Source organism: Octopus sinensis, linkage group LG3 (assembly GCF_006345805.1).
Source record: "Octopus sinensis linkage group LG3, ASM634580v1, whole genome shotgun sequence".
In the NCBI taxonomy this organism is placed as follows: domain Eukaryota; kingdom Metazoa; phylum Mollusca; class Cephalopoda; order Octopoda; family Octopodidae; genus Octopus; species Octopus sinensis.
Genome location: NC_042999.1, coordinates 169,353,330 through 169,371,555, shown reverse-complemented (window position 1 = coordinate 169,371,555; position 18,226 = coordinate 169,353,330). Strand labels below are relative to the sequence as shown.

Sequence of the window (18,226 nt, the reverse complement as noted above, 5' to 3'; positions counted from 1 at the left end):
TTTGCCTACAAATGATGGTGTATTTTAAAGTGTGAGAAAACCTTAGGTTATGGGAAAGAGCTCTTTTGATATTTTGAATTAGCACCACAAAAAAATATAAAGTAACATAATTATCCAAACAATTTTCAAACTGTTTCATTTCACAAGACCTGTGTAAGCTAACTTGTCAAAAGACTGTTCTTTCTTATGTCATCACTACTTCTACTTAGCAAATGATTTCAATTTGAAATTACACAGCAAATGCTGAAGTCTCACTAAGTCTAGAGATGATGGCTTTTGCAAAGAAGATGGGAACTGTGTCAGTTGCAGTATATTGCTGGTATTTAACTGATTCTTGGATGAAATTTTTCATCGACTGATATGTAGATTCTCATCATTTTGCCTGTTTTTCTTTCTGTTGGATAGGATTTCTTCAGCAAGATTTTGCAGATTTGTTGGGTCCTTTGTCATTTTCTTTCTAAGATTCACTCTTCATCACTTCTTCCTTTGTCTGTCTTCCTTTTTAGCAAGTTCCTTCCACTTTGGTTGCTTAGCACCTCTCTACACAACTATCCTTCTTAAGCATCCTATGTTTGTATTAGTACAAGTTTCTTCTTGCACACTAAAGCTGTTTTGCACACTATGCCCAGTTTTTCTCTTGCTTCATTTCTTTCCAGTTTTTGCACATCCCTGACATGCAAGGCCCAGGTTTTGCTATCATGCTGCAATATCATATTTCATAAACAAGATCATTAAGTCTGCTCTTCAATCAAATACAATTTTTTTTAACATGCAGAGTAACAAAGTTTTTGGAACTTACCTTCACTACTAATTAGGTCACCTAGAAGCCATTGGCTACTCCCAGGGAGCATTACAGGCATTTGGAAAAGTATATTTCATAGAAGTTCCTGCTAATAACTTTCGGTCAACTGCTACACACAAAGACCCCACAGCATCCCTTGTATGCCTGGTATAGTTTACATTGGATATACAGTGTTGAATTCTTGCCTGCAACATTTCTGCACACTGAGCAACTTCTCTTGTAGAGTTTTGAAGTTTTGTATTCTTTTTTACTAACTAAAATTTTAGTCTTTGCCACATTTATGTTAAACATAAATCTGGCAAAGATCTCTTGATTCTAAGCTCTGATTCTATGTTAGAAACTTTTCTATAAGCCTTTGATGAACAAGGTTGTTCTCATGGGCAGCTAAATTTGAACTCTTTTAGAATGGCCAAGAGGACTACAATAGATAATAGGGAATTCAGAACAGATTCCTGATGGACAGCTACCTGTGCTCCAAATTCCTTACTGCTAACTCTCACAAGTCATTTGTCTACACCTAGTTTTCTTAACGATGACTAAACACAGAGCAGAGAACTCTGTTGAAGATCTCCAAATACACAAATGTTTAGTACAGAGGTTTGCTCTTGGTTAAACATCTTTTACAGTTGCCTCATCAGCAAGAGAGTATTGAAGGTGCCTGATCTTGACACAGATAAACTGCATCTTAGCTAAGTTAATTTCCTTCTCAATTACATGTACGATAACTCTTTCTGTAAGCTTCATAGTTCAGTCCATCAGTTTCATGTCTTTCCTATTACTGAAACAGGATCAGAAAGGTTTTGGTGGGAGGGAATGATTGACAGGATTCTAGTATATAACCAAGAAGAATGGAAACAAAATTGACTTCAATGAAACATGAGCTCAAAATGTTAAATGTTTCTAAATAACACAAGGAATTTGTTTAATCCAGTATAACACCTTTCTGCTGATGAGAAAGAGGCACAAAACCATGAATTGCGAGGGCAGTTTAACAAACTGGGGAACAAAAAGTTATATCTGAAGTCAGAATATAAAGGAATGGAAAAACTATTTTAAGTTAAAAAAAGCATTATAGTTCACTTGAAGCTTTACAATAAACAAAGAAAACGAATGAAATAAGGAAGCTTCTAACAATGCAGAGGAGAAAGCAGAAAAAAAATCTCCATATATTTCAGGCACAAAAAAGCTTATCAGTTACGGTTAAGAAATTTGAGTCTTTGTAGTTCCTGACATTTGGATAGATGAACAGGCAATGACTCTGTTTAGTCCAGTGAGTGTGGTTAACATCAGCAGTTCCCCAAAAGATGGTATTGTTGGTACCCTAGAAATCACATTGGGGACAGTGGTGGATGGCAGTAGTGGTAGTGAAAGTGATTGTTTACATTAGTGTTACTCTTTTACTTGTTTCAGTCAGTTGACTGCGGCCATGCTGGAGCACCGCCTTTAATCGAGCAACTCTACCCCGGGACATATTCTTTTGTAAGCCCAGTACTTATTCTATCGGTGTCATTTGCCGAACCGCTAAGTGACGGGGACATAAACACACCAGCATCGGTTGTCAAGCAATGCTAGGGAGACAAACACAGACACACAAACACACATGCACATATATATATATATATACATAAATACGACGGGCTTCTTTCAGTTTCCGTCTACCAAATCCACTCACAAGGCATTGGTCGGCCCGAGGCTATAGCAGAAGACACTTGCCCAAGATGCCACGCAGTGGGACTGAACCCGGAACCATGTGGTTGGTTAGCAAGCTACTTACCACACAGCCACTCCTGCACCTATGTGTTGTTAGCAATGGTGGTAAACGCTGTGGTAATAGTTTGGGGTACATGTCCTTCTGGTAGTCAGTGACAAGGTGGTGGCAGCAAATATGATGCTGGTAACTAACAGTGACAATCACTGTTGAAGTGATGATGATGTTCATCATAGCAGCAGCAATTACGGAGACAAATGGAAATACATAGGAGGCACCAACCCAACCCTGATTGACTATTGACCCTCAAGTTGATTGAATCACACTATTGTAGCCATCACATGTGAAATGGATGGAAGCACTCCGTCGGTTACGACGACGAGGGTTCCGGTTGATCCGAATCAACGGAACAGCCTGCTCGTGAAATTAACCTGTAAGTGGCTGAGCACTCCACAGACACGTATACCCTTAACGTAGTTCTCGGGGATATTCAGCATGACACAGAGAGTGACAAGGCCGGCCCTTTGAAATACAGGTACAACAGAAACAGGAAGTAAGAGTGAGAGAAAGTTGTGGTAAAAGAGTACAGCAGGGATCACCACCATCCCCTGCCGGAGCCTCGTGGAGCTTTAGGTGTTTTCGCTCAATAAACACTCACAACGCCCGGTCTGGGAATCGAAACCGTGATCCTATGACCGTGAGTCCGCTGCCCTAACCACTGGGCCATTGCGCCTCCACACATGTGAAATACTGTACCAGATACAGTGGTCCGAATGTAGCGACCACCATACCAGGTATAGTGTTCAAAATGTGGCAACTGCTATATCGGTATTACCGTCTGACTGTTCCACATCCAACTGAAAGAACACCTGACTAAAAATATGTCTTCCTTCTGCAAACACAAGCTTAAATGCAGCAACACCGCCAAAGAGATGACTATAGGAAATCTCCATTATCAAAGAATCCTTGCTGATCCATGGGCTTAACCTGATGATCAACCATTGATTGGAGTTGGGCCAGTGGCTCTTAATAAATTACCAATTGTTCCTGACATCGCCACTGCTATGACCAACATAATCACCACTGTGACAGCGGTTGGTACTGTTGCCTACCAACACCATGTTCATCACCCCCTCCACAGCCTGCCACAACAGGGATTGCCGTTGTTACCAGTTACCATCTTGTCACCGACTACAGCATTTATCACCATCTTTAACATTAATGTAGACAATCACCTTCACCACCACTGCTGCCAATGTACAGTGAGACCCCTGCCCCATGACCTCTACAGCACCAACAGCATCATCATTTGGGGAATTGCTACTACTATCACATTCACTGGACTAAACAGAACCATTGCCCATTTGCCTATCCAAAATAGCAGGATCTACATAGACTCATTTTTTTTAACCGAATCCTTCTGAAGATGGGCTTTTTTGCCTGAAATATATAAAGATTTTTCAACTTTCCTCTCTGCATTGTTAGAAACTTTCCTCATTTCCTTTTTCATTCTTCTTCTTTCAGTAAGGAACTTATAATGATGGTCTAATACTGAATGAAGATTAAAGTAACAGCTTGAAAAAATATCCAGAGATTGCTAATCTTTAAGAATGCAAATAGTTAGGAATCAGGCTCTGCTGGGTGCAGCCAGTATAATATATAAAAAATTCTTGCAACTAATCTCAAGCTGAGATTATCTTGGTGTGCATATACCAAGTTTTTCTGAGAATCTATTTGATTACTTATGAAACAGAAAACAAACATCAATAACACTAACAATTTATGGGTTCCCTCAATCAGAGCTGACCTTTGGCTGAATAACAGCAACACTAAATCTATTCATAGACTACACAAAAAACTGGTTTGTCAACTAATACATTCTAATACATTATTATTATTATCCTAGTTTTCCAGAAACAGTAAAGTGATGACCAACTTTTCATCACAAGAACAAGTTGAGAGAAGAAGTTTAAAAGGCAATTAATTTATTCCTGACACCACACAGAAAAAAATCACAAAAAGAAAATCTAACACAATAGCAAGGACTAAAATCAAAATGTCTAAGATTTATAAAGTATATTCCAGAAGTTTTGAAACTCTGATCTCCTTCAAAGTAGTATCCTCTAACTTCAGTGCACTTGTGATGCTGCAGCCACCGTGTGAAGGACTGATGGAAGTCCTCCAAAGCAAAGGTGTCCAGGACCCTTGTCATAGCCTCCTCATCCTTAGGAGGAACTAAAAGTCATAGGGAGCAAGGTCTGGAGGGAAGGTGATGGACAGTTTCGGTGCCCATCTCTGTCAAGTGGTTAGTTATCAGGATTGAACTGTTGACTGGTGCATTGCCCTGTTGCAGGTTCTCTGGGCTTTTACAATAAAATCTCTTTCAGAACTCCCTCAAATCCTCCTCAAAGTACTCTTTGTTGACCACCTGGCCAGAGGGAACTCAGTGGATGTAGATGATGGCCTTGCTGTGGAAAAAAAGGAAGTAACACGAGTTCCCTGATGGACCTTGCTTTGCATGGCCTCTTGTACTGATGAAAAACTGATGTTTGGCTCATTTCATAAGTTTCTGCAGCATTTTTGCACAGTTTAACACAAAACTTTATTGCATTGAGAGCTTCCAAATTGTCAGTTGAGAGATCAGCTTATTAGATGTATAGTAATAATATATTGCTTTTAGCCCCAGGCAATCAACGTCACCAGATGGACTTTAGACACAACATTTCAGTGCCCTTGTGTTATTTGCAAAGGGAGGTCATCCTCCCTCGAAAACCTAAGTGCTACATACGGACTATAGTTTCAAGGTAATTGCCTCTCGTCAACGCATGGTAAACACCGGTTTTCGATGAAGGAGACCTTCTGCAAATAATATTTAACGTTTTTCACAGCAACCACAGTCACTGATTTAGAAAAACTGTCTGAAAACATTAATAAATTACAATAATCTAAGACAATTATAACTTCCTCTCTTAAAAAAGTATCAAAATATCTGGAAAGGAACTCATATCTCTTATGAGGTTTGGCTCATAGATTTTATTCATAAAAACATTTGTAAACAACTTAAGCAGTTGAGCCAATAATTAAACCCTAAAGGAATTTATATTATTCAGAATTGCTCAGGTGTTCAGGATTGCAAACTAGTGTATCAGAGAATAGAGATGTGGTGGGTGAGAAATGTGTGTGAATGGATAATGGTATGCTTCCACTCAGTGACTTATGGAAGTGTCATTATGAAAGGTTACTGAATGTGGAAAGTGAATGGGAAAAGGAGAGTCTTTCAAATATCAAACTGATTGAGGGACCAGCCATCAAAGTTGATAACAGTATAATAGATGAGGCAATTAAGGATATGAAGACAGGAAAAGCCCCTGGGTCATCAGGAATCACTTTGAGATGATTAAAATACCCAGTGGTGCAGGATACAGCCTAGTCACCTGTATCAGGTTATTCCCCAATGACTGATGTAGTAGTATTATAGTTAGCTGCTACAAGGGTCAAGGTGATGTCTTAGATAAAAACAACTACAGAGGTATCAAGCTGCTGGATCACATCACAAAAATTACAAAGAGAGTGGCGCAGGAGTGGCTGCGTGGTAAGTAGCTTGCTAACCAACCACATGGTTCCGGGTTCAGTCCCACTGCGTGGCATCTTGGGCAAGTGTCTTCTGCTATAGCCCCGGGCCGACCAAAGCCTTGTGAGTGGATTTGGTAGACAGAAACTGAAAGAAGCCTGTCATATAGATGTATATATATATATATATATATATATGTGTGTGTATGTGTTTGTGTGTCTGTGTTTGTCCCCCTAGCATTGCTTGACAACCGATGCTGGTGTGTTTACGTCCCCGTCACTTAGCGGTTCGGCAAAAGAGACTGATAGAATAAGTACTGGGCTTACAAAGAATAAGTCCCGGGGTCGATTTGCTCAACTAAAGGCGGTGCTCCAGCATGGCCGCAGTCAAATGACTGAAACAAGTAAAAGAGTAAAGAGAGTTATAGCTTAATTGATTAGGAATAGAATTAAACTTGATGAGATGGAGTTTGGTTTGGTACCCAGAAAGAATAGTACCACAAACGCCATCTTCCTAGTGAGACAGCTGCAGGAAAAGTATTTGGTCAAAAGTAAGCCATTGTACTTAGCTTCTGTTGACCTGGAGAAAGCTTTTAATAGAGACCTCCACTCTGTTATCTGGTGGTCTCAAAAGAAGTTAGGAGTGGAGGAGTGGCTTGTTAGAGCTGTACAAGCTATGTTCAGTGGTGCTGTCAGTAAGGTGAGAGTCAGCCATGAATACAGTGATGAATTTAGTTTTAGTATACAAGTAGGGGTTCTCAGCCCACTCTTATTCATCATAATACTCCAGGTCAGAACATAGGAATTCAGAACTGGATGCCAATGGGAACTACAATATGCTGACGACCTTGGTCTTATTGCAGAATCTGAAGCAGAATTGGAGAAGAAATTCCATGTGCGGAAGCAAAACCAGGAATCAAAGGGCCCTAAAGTTAATCTAGCAAAGACTAAAGTTGTTAGCAAGAAAGAAGATAACACTCTCTTTCCGTTCTCAATATGGAAGGACTCAGAGATAATTCTATTTGCTGCACCCAGTATAAGCTATAGACACATAAGAGGTGTAATGGAATCACAGGTAGATTAATAAATAAAGTCGTCTTTATATGTGGCAGATGTGCAGCAGGAACAATAAGCACTAAGGACACACAGGACTTAGACTCTCTCAAATGCCCAGGAGGTTCTCTTGAGGTTGTAGATAGTTTCACTTACCTAGGTGGCCAAATTAGCAATGGTGGAGGATGTTTTGAAAGTATTGTTTCCTGAATAAGAATAGGATGGAGGGAGTTTAGAGAGCTATTACCTGAGTTGGGAACAAAAGGACTCTCTCTCAGAGTGAAATGTAGATGGTATGATGCCTGTGTAGAAATGGTAGTGAGACATGGGTCCTGAATGCAGACGGCATGCATAGACTGGAGAGAAATGAATGCAGTGTGCTCTGTTGGATGTGCAACATCAGTGTGCATATACAACAAAGTGTAAATGTGTTGAGAGAAAAGTTGGGCAGAAGAGGAATCAAATGCAGCACGCAAGAGAGAAGACTACATTGATTTGGACATATGACACATATGAATGAAGACAGTTGTATAAAGAAGTGCCAATCACTGAAAGTGGATGGTGTCTGTGGAAGAGGGAGACTCAGGAAAACATGAGATGAAGTGGTGAGGAGCAATCTCAGTTGTTGCGCCTCACAGAGGAAATAATGATGGACTGAGATGTCTGGCGATATGAGGTTCTTGAGAAGACCCACACCAGCAAAACTGAGTTCTAAAAGTGCTGTGTGCTTCACTCACATGTAGCAATAAACCTCTCCACACAGCCTATCCCAACAAACCAAACTACATCTCTTCTCTTCCTCACATTTCCTCTTTCATGCACTAAACTTGTCTTTCACCCACCAATCCTGCCCTCAAAGCCCTGTACACTGTATCATTGCTATCCTGTAGTCCCCCAACCCCTCTATATACCCAGATTTTCACCCGTCATTGCACTACTCTTGGCCCTTATGCTTCTTTGGCAATACCCTGTCACCTATATTATGGTTTCCATGCCTTGAGGGTATGCCCTGGCACTCACCACCATCTATCTCTCTATTCCTTTATCATCCCATTTATATTCTGATCCCTGTTCCAGTTAGTATATCCCAGCACTTCACGACCATCTCTCTCTTGCACTCTTACGGTTTCCCACTCTCTCTCTCTCTCTTGATATTCCCTCAGGCTGGATAGCCATATATCTCCTTTATAGCAGCACACCTGTTTCTATCCTCATTCATGGTCACTCTCTCTCTCTCTCTAGTCAGGTAACCATTGCTGCCTCTTTGTCTTTCTGTCACACTTGAACCTTTCATCATGCAACACAAGATCACCTCCTCCAATTCTCCCTCTCCTCTCAAAGGACCTTTGTCTTGCAAGTTACTTGGTGACTCTGCCAGTGTTGGTGCCATGCAAAAATCATCCAGTCCACACTGTAAAGTGTTTGGCAATTGGAAGAGCATCCAGCTGTAAAAACCATGCCAAAAATGACCTCACCTGTGCTTGTGCCACATAAAAAGCACTCTGTCCACTCTGCTGGGTGGTTGGTATTAGGAAGGGCATCCAGCAGTAGAAACTCTGCCTAAACAGACACAGAAGTCTGGTGCAGATTCCTTCCTGACCAGCACCTGTTAACCTGTCCAATCCATGCCAGCATGGAAGGCAAATGTTAAGCGATGATGATGAAGATGATAATTTAGAAATTTGACAAGGAAACATGATAAGGATACAATGAATACAACAAGACCACATCTTTATATATAAAAGTGAAGTTGTGTGTCTGTCTCCTACGATTTAGATTCCTAACTACTCCCACATTTTGCAGTGCAGTGTAACCAAAAGCGGGTATCTTATAGTCGTGATTCATATTGAGCCCTTCTACGCGTGTCTACGATGAGTCTACGATTTAAAAAAAAATTTACCATCATTTTTTCCCATTTTTAATGCATTGTTTTGCTATTATATAAGGGAAGTAACTCTCTAAAAATGTATTATTAAATCTCAGAACGTAAAAAACAACAGTAACATCACCCCCCTTTGTGGTTAGCCATATTGAGATGGCTATTATATTTTACATCTCTAAAAATGCTTATATAGTTATTTCCCTTACAAACCCGAGCAACGCCGGGCGATACTGCTAGTTCTAAATAAAACTATCTGACAGGTTAAGAATCACTCAACACACAAGCTTTGATTCATAAGCATACTTTCTCCTCGCTATCTGATCTACCTAAAATAACTGCTACTTCTTAACCTAGCTAGACGCATACCATCTCTACTCAAACCCACCCGTAACTCTAACAATATCTTACCACCCAGGCTTCACACTACCCATTTTCCCAAATACTTTACAACAGAACATCAAGCCTGTAGGTTACCTCCCAACAATGTACTGGAAATTGCAGATGTGTTACCAGTGCCGGTGGCATGTAAGAGAACCTTCCGTTTCGCGACCGTTGCCAGCACCGCCCCGACTGGCCTCGTGCCGGTGGCACGTAAAAAGCACCATCCGTTCGTGTCCGCTGCCAGCCTCGCCGGGCCCTCGTGCCGGTGGCACATAAAAAGCACCATCCGTTCGTGGCCGTTTGCCAGCTCTGTCTGGCACCTGTGCAGGTGGCACGTAAAAAGCACCCACTACACTCACGGAGTGGTTGGCGTTAGGAAGGGCATCCAGCCGTAGAAACACTGCCAGATTTGACTGGGCCTGATGAAGCCTTCTGGCTTCACAGACCCCAGTAAAACCGTCCAACCCATGCTAGCATGGAAAATGGACGCTAAACGATGATGATGATGATGATTGAGCAAGGATTATATAAAAAGAACACCAATTTTACTAGTTTTGATGGGGCTATGAAGGTCCTGGGCATACATTACCAACTTCTGCATAAAAATAAGGAAAGGGAGAGCTGAAATTATAATCCAGCTGCTGAATATATTCTCTCAAGTGTGGACACTAACAGCAAATCTCACACAACAAATACACGAAAAATATATATTTTTCAATATATATTTTTAACAAACAGTAGGGATGAAAATGAATATATTATACTTACATACCTACATCAATGCATATTATATATATAAGTACATACATACATGCACACACATATATTCCCTCTCTCTGTCTCTCTCAATATATATACATACACACACACACACACACGTATACAAATACATGCACATAAAAGTATACACACAAATGTATGCACATGTGCATATATACTAATGTATAAACATGCATATATATATATGTAGGTAGGTATATACATATGTACATAGACATACATTTATATGTATATGCAAACGCATGTATATATCAATATATATATGTGTGTGTGTGTGTATATATATATATATATGCATATATATACATACATAAAATATATTTGCCAGCTAAATGTGGTGGCCCCATAAAGGACAATGTTACTGTTGTTTTTAGCCCTAGGAAGACATCTCCTCCAGCTGGCTAATGACATGCTGTCTGTGTCCAATTAATATTTGCGAGGGGAAGTCATCACTCCCATCTGTAGGCTTAGTTCTTATTCTATCGGTCACTTCTGCCGAACCTCTAAGTTACGACGATGTAAATGCATCAACAGGAGTTGTCAAGCAATGCTGGGGTGGGTGGGGTGGACAAACGCAGACAGCTGAGGATGGCCATATGTTGGATTGTTGGCAAGGCTGTTTTTGTATATGTGAAATGGTGTTATAATACGTCCTTTTGATATATAAATGGATATATATATATATACTCACGGAGTGGTTGGCGTTAGGAAGGGCATCCAGCCGTAGAAACACTGCGAGATCTGACTGGGCCTGACGAAGCCTTCCAGCTTCACAGACCCCAGTTGAACTGTCCAACCCATGCTAGCATGGAAAGCGGACGCTAAATGATGATGATGATGATGATACCTATATATAAATATATATGGATATATACACATCATCATCATCATCATCGTTTAACGTCCGTTTTCCATTAAATATGTGTATATATGTATGCGTATGTATGTATGTATGTGTATATGTGTATATATATACGTGTGTGAATGTATGTATATGTATATGTGTATGTATATATATATGTGTGTGTGTGTGTGTGTGTGTGTGTGTATATATATATATATATTGGGAGGTTTGGAGATAATGTACAGGTATTTTATATTAGAAGAAATGAGGTACTCAGAAAATCGGACGGTTTTATATTTACAGATATTTATTTGTATACATCATATAACTTAGATCATGTATTAGCGCTTTCTCCCATTCTAGTGGGGTTTTCAAATCAAACTAAGTTCCTGTGTGAAGAGTTTGGACCATTTTATAGTGGTATTGAGTTTGTAGTGGTGGGGAGGAATATAAGAGAGTACAAGAGGGTGATGGATGAGGAGAAAGTGAGAGAGAGAGCATGTGTGTGTGTGTGGGGGGGTTTTTGTATTTGGAATGAGTGCTAAAGAAACAGGGGAAGGGAGGGGGAAGAAGAAAAGAATTTTTTTGCTCTGCTGGACATGATGTTTACTCCAAGGGGGGTTACATATTTAAAGTAAATGCAGATATGAACTGCAGGACGCAGAACGTTATATACTGCATAACCTGCCCCACGTGCAAAGAGGATTACATAGGTGAAACTGGTAATTCTTTGTGCCAGCGAGCCAGGATTCACCGACAACATGTTCGGCAGGAAGAACTACGCAAGATACCACTAAGTACACACCTAGCTACATGTGGAGAAGGAAAATTTAAGATTTTTCCCTTCTACAAATATCCGAAGAACGACACCTCTTTCAGGAGGAATATGGAAAAATATTTCATAGCTAGGTTCTCCCCAAAATTAAATGGCTGAAAATATCTCTATAATAAGCTGTACCAGATGAAGGACCAAATTTGCTAAGTAAACTGTATTAAACACACACACACACACAGAGTTCTACACATATGTTTTGGTTTTTGAAAATACAACAATGAACAAATGATATTCTAATATTTGAATGAAACCATTTTACTTTAATTTGTGGAACCAGTTGCTTCTGTATGATAAAACTTAATATTTAAGGAGCTGTCAATCAGTGAGATATTAGACTAAATCAATTGAAGATCAGACAACAGACTCAGTAGTTGTCAATTTGTATTCTATCATTTATAAATTCAACACAATAAAGTCTCTTTTTCAAGTATGGACGGTATTAAACACACACACACACAGTTCTACACATATGTTTTGATTTTTTGAAAATACAACATTGAACAAAGGATATTCTAATATTTGAATGAAACCATTTCACTTTGATTTGTGGAACCAGTTGCTCCTGTATGATAAAACTTAATATCTATTTAATCAGTGAGATATTAGACTAAATCAGTTGAAGATCAGACAACAGACTCAGTAGTTGTCAGTTTGTATTCTGTCATTTGTAACTTCAACACAGGAGAGTCTCTCTTTTTCAAGTATGAACTTTATGAAATTTTACTCATCTTACATTGAAGGACAAATCTTTCAGTTTACAATTTAATATAGTGGAGCATTTAGTATATGTGTATATATATATATATATTACCTATTATATACATTATATTATTTTTGTAATTCACTTAATCTTTACTTTTTAATTGTCATTTGAATTTTAACTTTTCTATGATATAGAATTTTCTAGATGGTGTAATTTGATTGTTCATTTTGAATTGATAAAAGGTGTTTTCTTTCTAATATTTTATGTATATGTATGTATATATATATATATATATATATAGTGGTATAAATATCAACTCAAATATTTCTCCTTCCTCTTTTTTTTTCCTCCTCTCTTCCCTTCTCCAAACTCACAGACACACACACACCTCCACAAAACAATCATAAAAAGAATTCCTCTTCTCTAAACCCAAAAACACACTCTCTCTCTCACAATGATAAAAATAAATATAATTTATGGTCTACCTCCCCGCCACCACACACTCAACAACACTATGAAATGGTCAAAACTGAAATTCTTTTTCCACATGATCTTAGACCCCCCCCCCTTGGAGTAAACATCCTGTCCAGCAGAGCAAAAAAATTCTTTTCTTCTTCCCTCTCCCTTCCCCTGTTTCTTTAGCACTCATTCCAAATACAAAAACCCACACACACACACACACATGCTCTCTCTCTCACTTTCTCCTCATCCATCACCCTCTTGTACTCTCTTATATTCCTCCCCACCACTACAAACTCAATACCACTATAAAATGGTCAAAACTCTTCAGCCAGGAACTTAGTTTGATTTGAAAACCCCACTAGAATGGGAGAAAGCGCTAATATATGATCTAAGTTATATGACGTATACAAATTGTAATATACAAATAAATATCTGTAAATATAAGCCATCCGATTTTCTGAGTACCTCATTTCTTCTAATATAAAATACCTGTACATTATCTCCAAACCTCCCAATATATATATATATATATGATTTATGTGAATACGTAGTTGTTATTTATATGTTTGTATCTTGAGTGCATGTATCATATACATGTACTCATGTATATGTATGTATGAAAGTGTGTGTGTGTGTGTGTGTTCATATGTGTGTATGTGTGTATATTCTTATGTGTTAGGTCTATAAGTATTTATTTCTTGTGAATTTATAATAATTTTTTCCTTCATATATTTGCTTCTTATTCATTTTTTAATGTGTTCCCTGAGCTGGTCAATTTTTGAGTGGGAGATTTTTTTTGAATAAATCATACATGTTCATTCACTGAATCAATTTAAATATAGTTTTGTTATTTAGCTAAAAGCTTCTAATAATATATATATATATATATATATATATTTTTGGTTTCAATATAAATATGTATACGTCTGACTCTCTATGGCTTTTTTCTGTTAGTGAACATGTTTTTGTTTACATTGTTTTGTCTCGATCTTTTACTATTTTTTAAATATATCCGTTTAAGTAATAGTTTTTTGCACAAATAGACTTGTATACACATTGATATGTCTTTCTTTTTCATCTCGTATAATTATTTTTCCTTTTTGCAACTTGTTTGTAGATATCCGGTTTAATTTTTCCCCATTACCCCATGTTTTTTTCTTATTGAATTTTATTAATAACTTTTTTGATATTCTTCCTAAAAATTCTTCACACTGATGAGAATGACAATGTATAACTCTATAATTATTATTTTTTCTTAAATATTTGTACTGTCTTTTGAAATGTGCATACGTATTGAATTCGATTTTGATTTTACGTATTTTCTCCATTTTTATACTTGTCTTTATACCTTATTTACATTATTTACATTCGACGGATATTTGTCCTCATCTTGTTAACACAATGTTTCGGCTGATATACCCTCCAGCCTTCTTCAGATGTCTTGGGGAAATTTCGAACCTGGGTTCTCATTCCTAAAGTATTTTTCGATGTTATTACTATTACTATTATTTTTATTATTATTATTCAAGTAAATGCTTGGAATCGATTTTGGAATCTTGGGGTTAGTAGCCCGCGCTCTTAACCACTATGCCATATGCCCGTGGGCGTAGTAGTTAAGAACACAGGCTACTAACCCCAAGATTCCAAGTTCAATTCCAAGCAGTGACCTGAACAATAGCAACAATTATAATAATAATAATAATAATATCGAAAAATGCCTTAGGAATGAGAGCCCAGGTTCGAAATTTCCCCAAGACACCTGAAGAAAATGTAAATATCTCTCGAATGTAAATAATGTACATAATTCCTCATCTCTTAAATATAGAACTGTATCTTTATACCTATAACGAATTGTTTCAATTATTTTCATATTCTTAATAATTGCTCTGCCTGATTTTTATGAATATAAATTTTTTTTTGGAAATTACTTTTTCTCTCTTTTTGGATCCTTCAAAAAGTTTGAATTGTTCTTTTTGAACTTATTTTTACTCACATACACACACATGCATACACACACACACACACACATATATATATATATATATATATATATATATATATATATTATATATATATATATATTATTAGTGAATTGAAGAAATGGAGTTGATTGCAACAAGATTATTCATCTTTCTATTTCACAAAATATATATATATATATATATATATATATATATATATGCACACACATACAGATATATAATTATACATATATACACACACACATATATGTCTACCCTGAACTGCAAAAGAAATGTGAGATGTGTGTGATATTGAAATATGTTTTGATAAATCTGATGAAGTCAACTTCTTGGATGCACTTTGACCATAGTCTATGGGTTGTTGTTATGTGTTCTGGTAGTGAGCGGATCTAGCACTGTAGCACATGATATGTTCAATACTATGTATGCCCTCCCTGCAAGTTCAAAACAGCCATACACTGGCAGTACATGTAATGTATGAGGTGGTTCACAAAAGCCATTGGTTTTCATGGCAATTGTTTGCAACTGTCACCCACAGTATTCAACACAGATGCATTTTGGTGTCTTGTTCCAGGGAAGTTGAAAGGTTACCTGCAATTTAGATTTCAGCCATAAACCAGCATCATCATCATCATCATCATTTAACGTCCGCTTTCCATGCTAGCATGGGTTGGACGGTTCAACTGGGGTCTGGGGAGCCCGAAGGCTGCACCAGTCCAGTCAGATCTGGCAGTGTTTCTACAGCTGGATGCCCTTCCTAACGCCAACCACTCCGAGAGTGTAGTGGGTGATTTTATGTGCCACCGACACAGGTGCCAGACGAGGCTGGCAAACGGCCACGCTCGGATGGTGTTTTTTATGTGCCACCGACACAGGTGCCAGATGAGGCTGGCAAACGGCCACGATCGGATGGTGTTTGTTACGTGCCCACGGCACGGAGGCCAGTCGATGCGGTACTGGCTACGGCCACGTTCGGATGGTTTTCTTGTGTGCCATGTGCCAGGAATATTTACACTTACATCCCCGAAATGAATTTTCAGAATTTACCATATAAAAATGACATTTGAATATATATATATATATATGTGTGTGTGTGTGGAGGCGCAATGGCCCAGTGGTTAGGGCAGTGGACTCGCGGTCGTAGAGAAGATGCCTGGTAGTAACTAATGCTAATGGTGGTCACATGAGATATTGAACTCATCTCTTTAGATCCAGAACACTTTGTCATCACGTGATATCAAGCATGTTTCAGGAAATGACATTTCATCATTACAAAAGAACAGTTTCTTAATTAGCACTCTTCAATCAATGCAATGGCAATCTGTTAATTAACCAGCTTCTATTTAGTATAAGTGCAATATTTTTTGTGGTTTGCACAATATACATTCTTTTTCCACTCCTTTATTATTGTTCTTATTCCAACTCAAGTCCATTGTCCAGAATCCCTCTGTGACCTCTTCAGTGACACTCTCCATCCTCGTATGTGCTCCTGCTTTGCTTAATCCATAAACATATATATATATATATATATATATAAACACACTCACACACATATATATATATATAAACATGTATACATATATATACACATATACATATATGTACATATATATATATATACACTACATATATATATATATATATATATATATATATATACACACACACACATTTATATAGGTATACACACAGATATAAATACATACATGTGTGTGTATATATACTGGCGATTTTTTTTCCTCTGTCTTCCCTTCTCCTATGTTTCCGACGAAGAGCTCCGCTCGAAACATTAAACCCTCCTTCTTCCCTTCTTTCCTGAGCGTCCAATAATACTTTATTTGTTTCACGTCCTTGCGTTGTTGTGTTTTTTTGTTTTCTTGTTTGGATTAACTATATATATATATATATATATATATATATATATATACACACACACACATTATAAATACACATAGGCGCACACACACACAAGAGAAAGGGAGAGAAAATATAACTGCCCACCCACAGAAAAACAGGATTTTACAAACATTTGTATATACATACATAGACTTCCCATAATAATAATAAAACAATATATGCATATGTTGTCTGTATTTTATTTAAAAATGTTATTTGTATGTAACAATTGTCAGAAAACAACTTAAATCTGTCTTATAAACAGTATCCAGCAATTCCGGCAGAGTTGTTTTTCTTTTTCTTTACAATATGGCTTTCAGTCACTCATTCACAGAATTGTTTGTTCTGCATTTATTATTCAATATTTTTACAGTTGATTTTCTTTATATTTTAAAAAAATTTTTAATCACTTTTTTATTTACAAAAAGAAAAGAAAAGAAAAAACCCCTGTAAAAAACTGTCAGCAAGTATATAATTGCTACATATATGTCCACTTTCTATTCTCTTAGTTTAAAAAAAAAAACAAAAAAAACTCTTAATTAGTTATGGAGATACTCTATGTTGGGGCAGAAAAAAATCAATGGAACTGATCCTATAGCATTACTGATAGTTATTTTATTGGCCATATAAGAATGAAGAGCAAAATCAACAATGCAGACAGAATTTAAACTGGGAAGCAAGAAGAGGAAATATTAATTAATGACAACCATTTAGTTTGGTTTTCAATTTTTTATACTAACACACCACCTTAATGATAATGAAAAAAATAAGTTTAAAACTTACATTTTTGAGATAAAGATAAATAAGAACTTTTATGGTCACACGTCTCAATGACATTAAAAATATATAAAGTGAAATAGTTAACACCAGAAATCAAAACCAAGGTCTGTAGCTTACAAAAAGGCTATGATGCTTGCTAAATAAGGATTTCTAACATTAGAATATGAGTGAATTAATTTAAATCATTTGTTTGGTATTATATTATTGACTCCGGAAGGATGAAATGAGGTGGGTAAAAAAACAACTTTGACAGGAGTTGCACCTAATTATAGGCCTGTTGTATTTAGTTATTCCTTTAAATGGATGTAACTAAATACAACAGGCCTACTGAATTCAGTACTTTACCAATTCTACTATCTACTGCCTTAAGATAACAACAATAGTTTCAAATTTTGGCACAAGGCCAGCAAATTTTGGGAGAGGGTATTTATTTTATTGACCCCAAAAGGATGAAAGGCAAAGTTGACCTTTGCCAGCTCATTGCCTTCAAATAATAATAATAATAATAATAATAGGTTATAGAGAACTAAAAAGGGTAACAGGAAATC

General features: G+C 37.3%; 1 protein-coding gene across 10 annotated transcripts in view; it reads right to left on the bottom strand.

Moving 5' to 3' along the window:
• The window catches only part of LOC115209683 (protein scribble homolog), a 458,170-nt gene that overhangs the window by 155,020 nt on the left and 284,924 nt on the right, over positions 1-18,226 (bottom strand). The gene's annotated exons all lie outside the window — the stretch shown is intronic.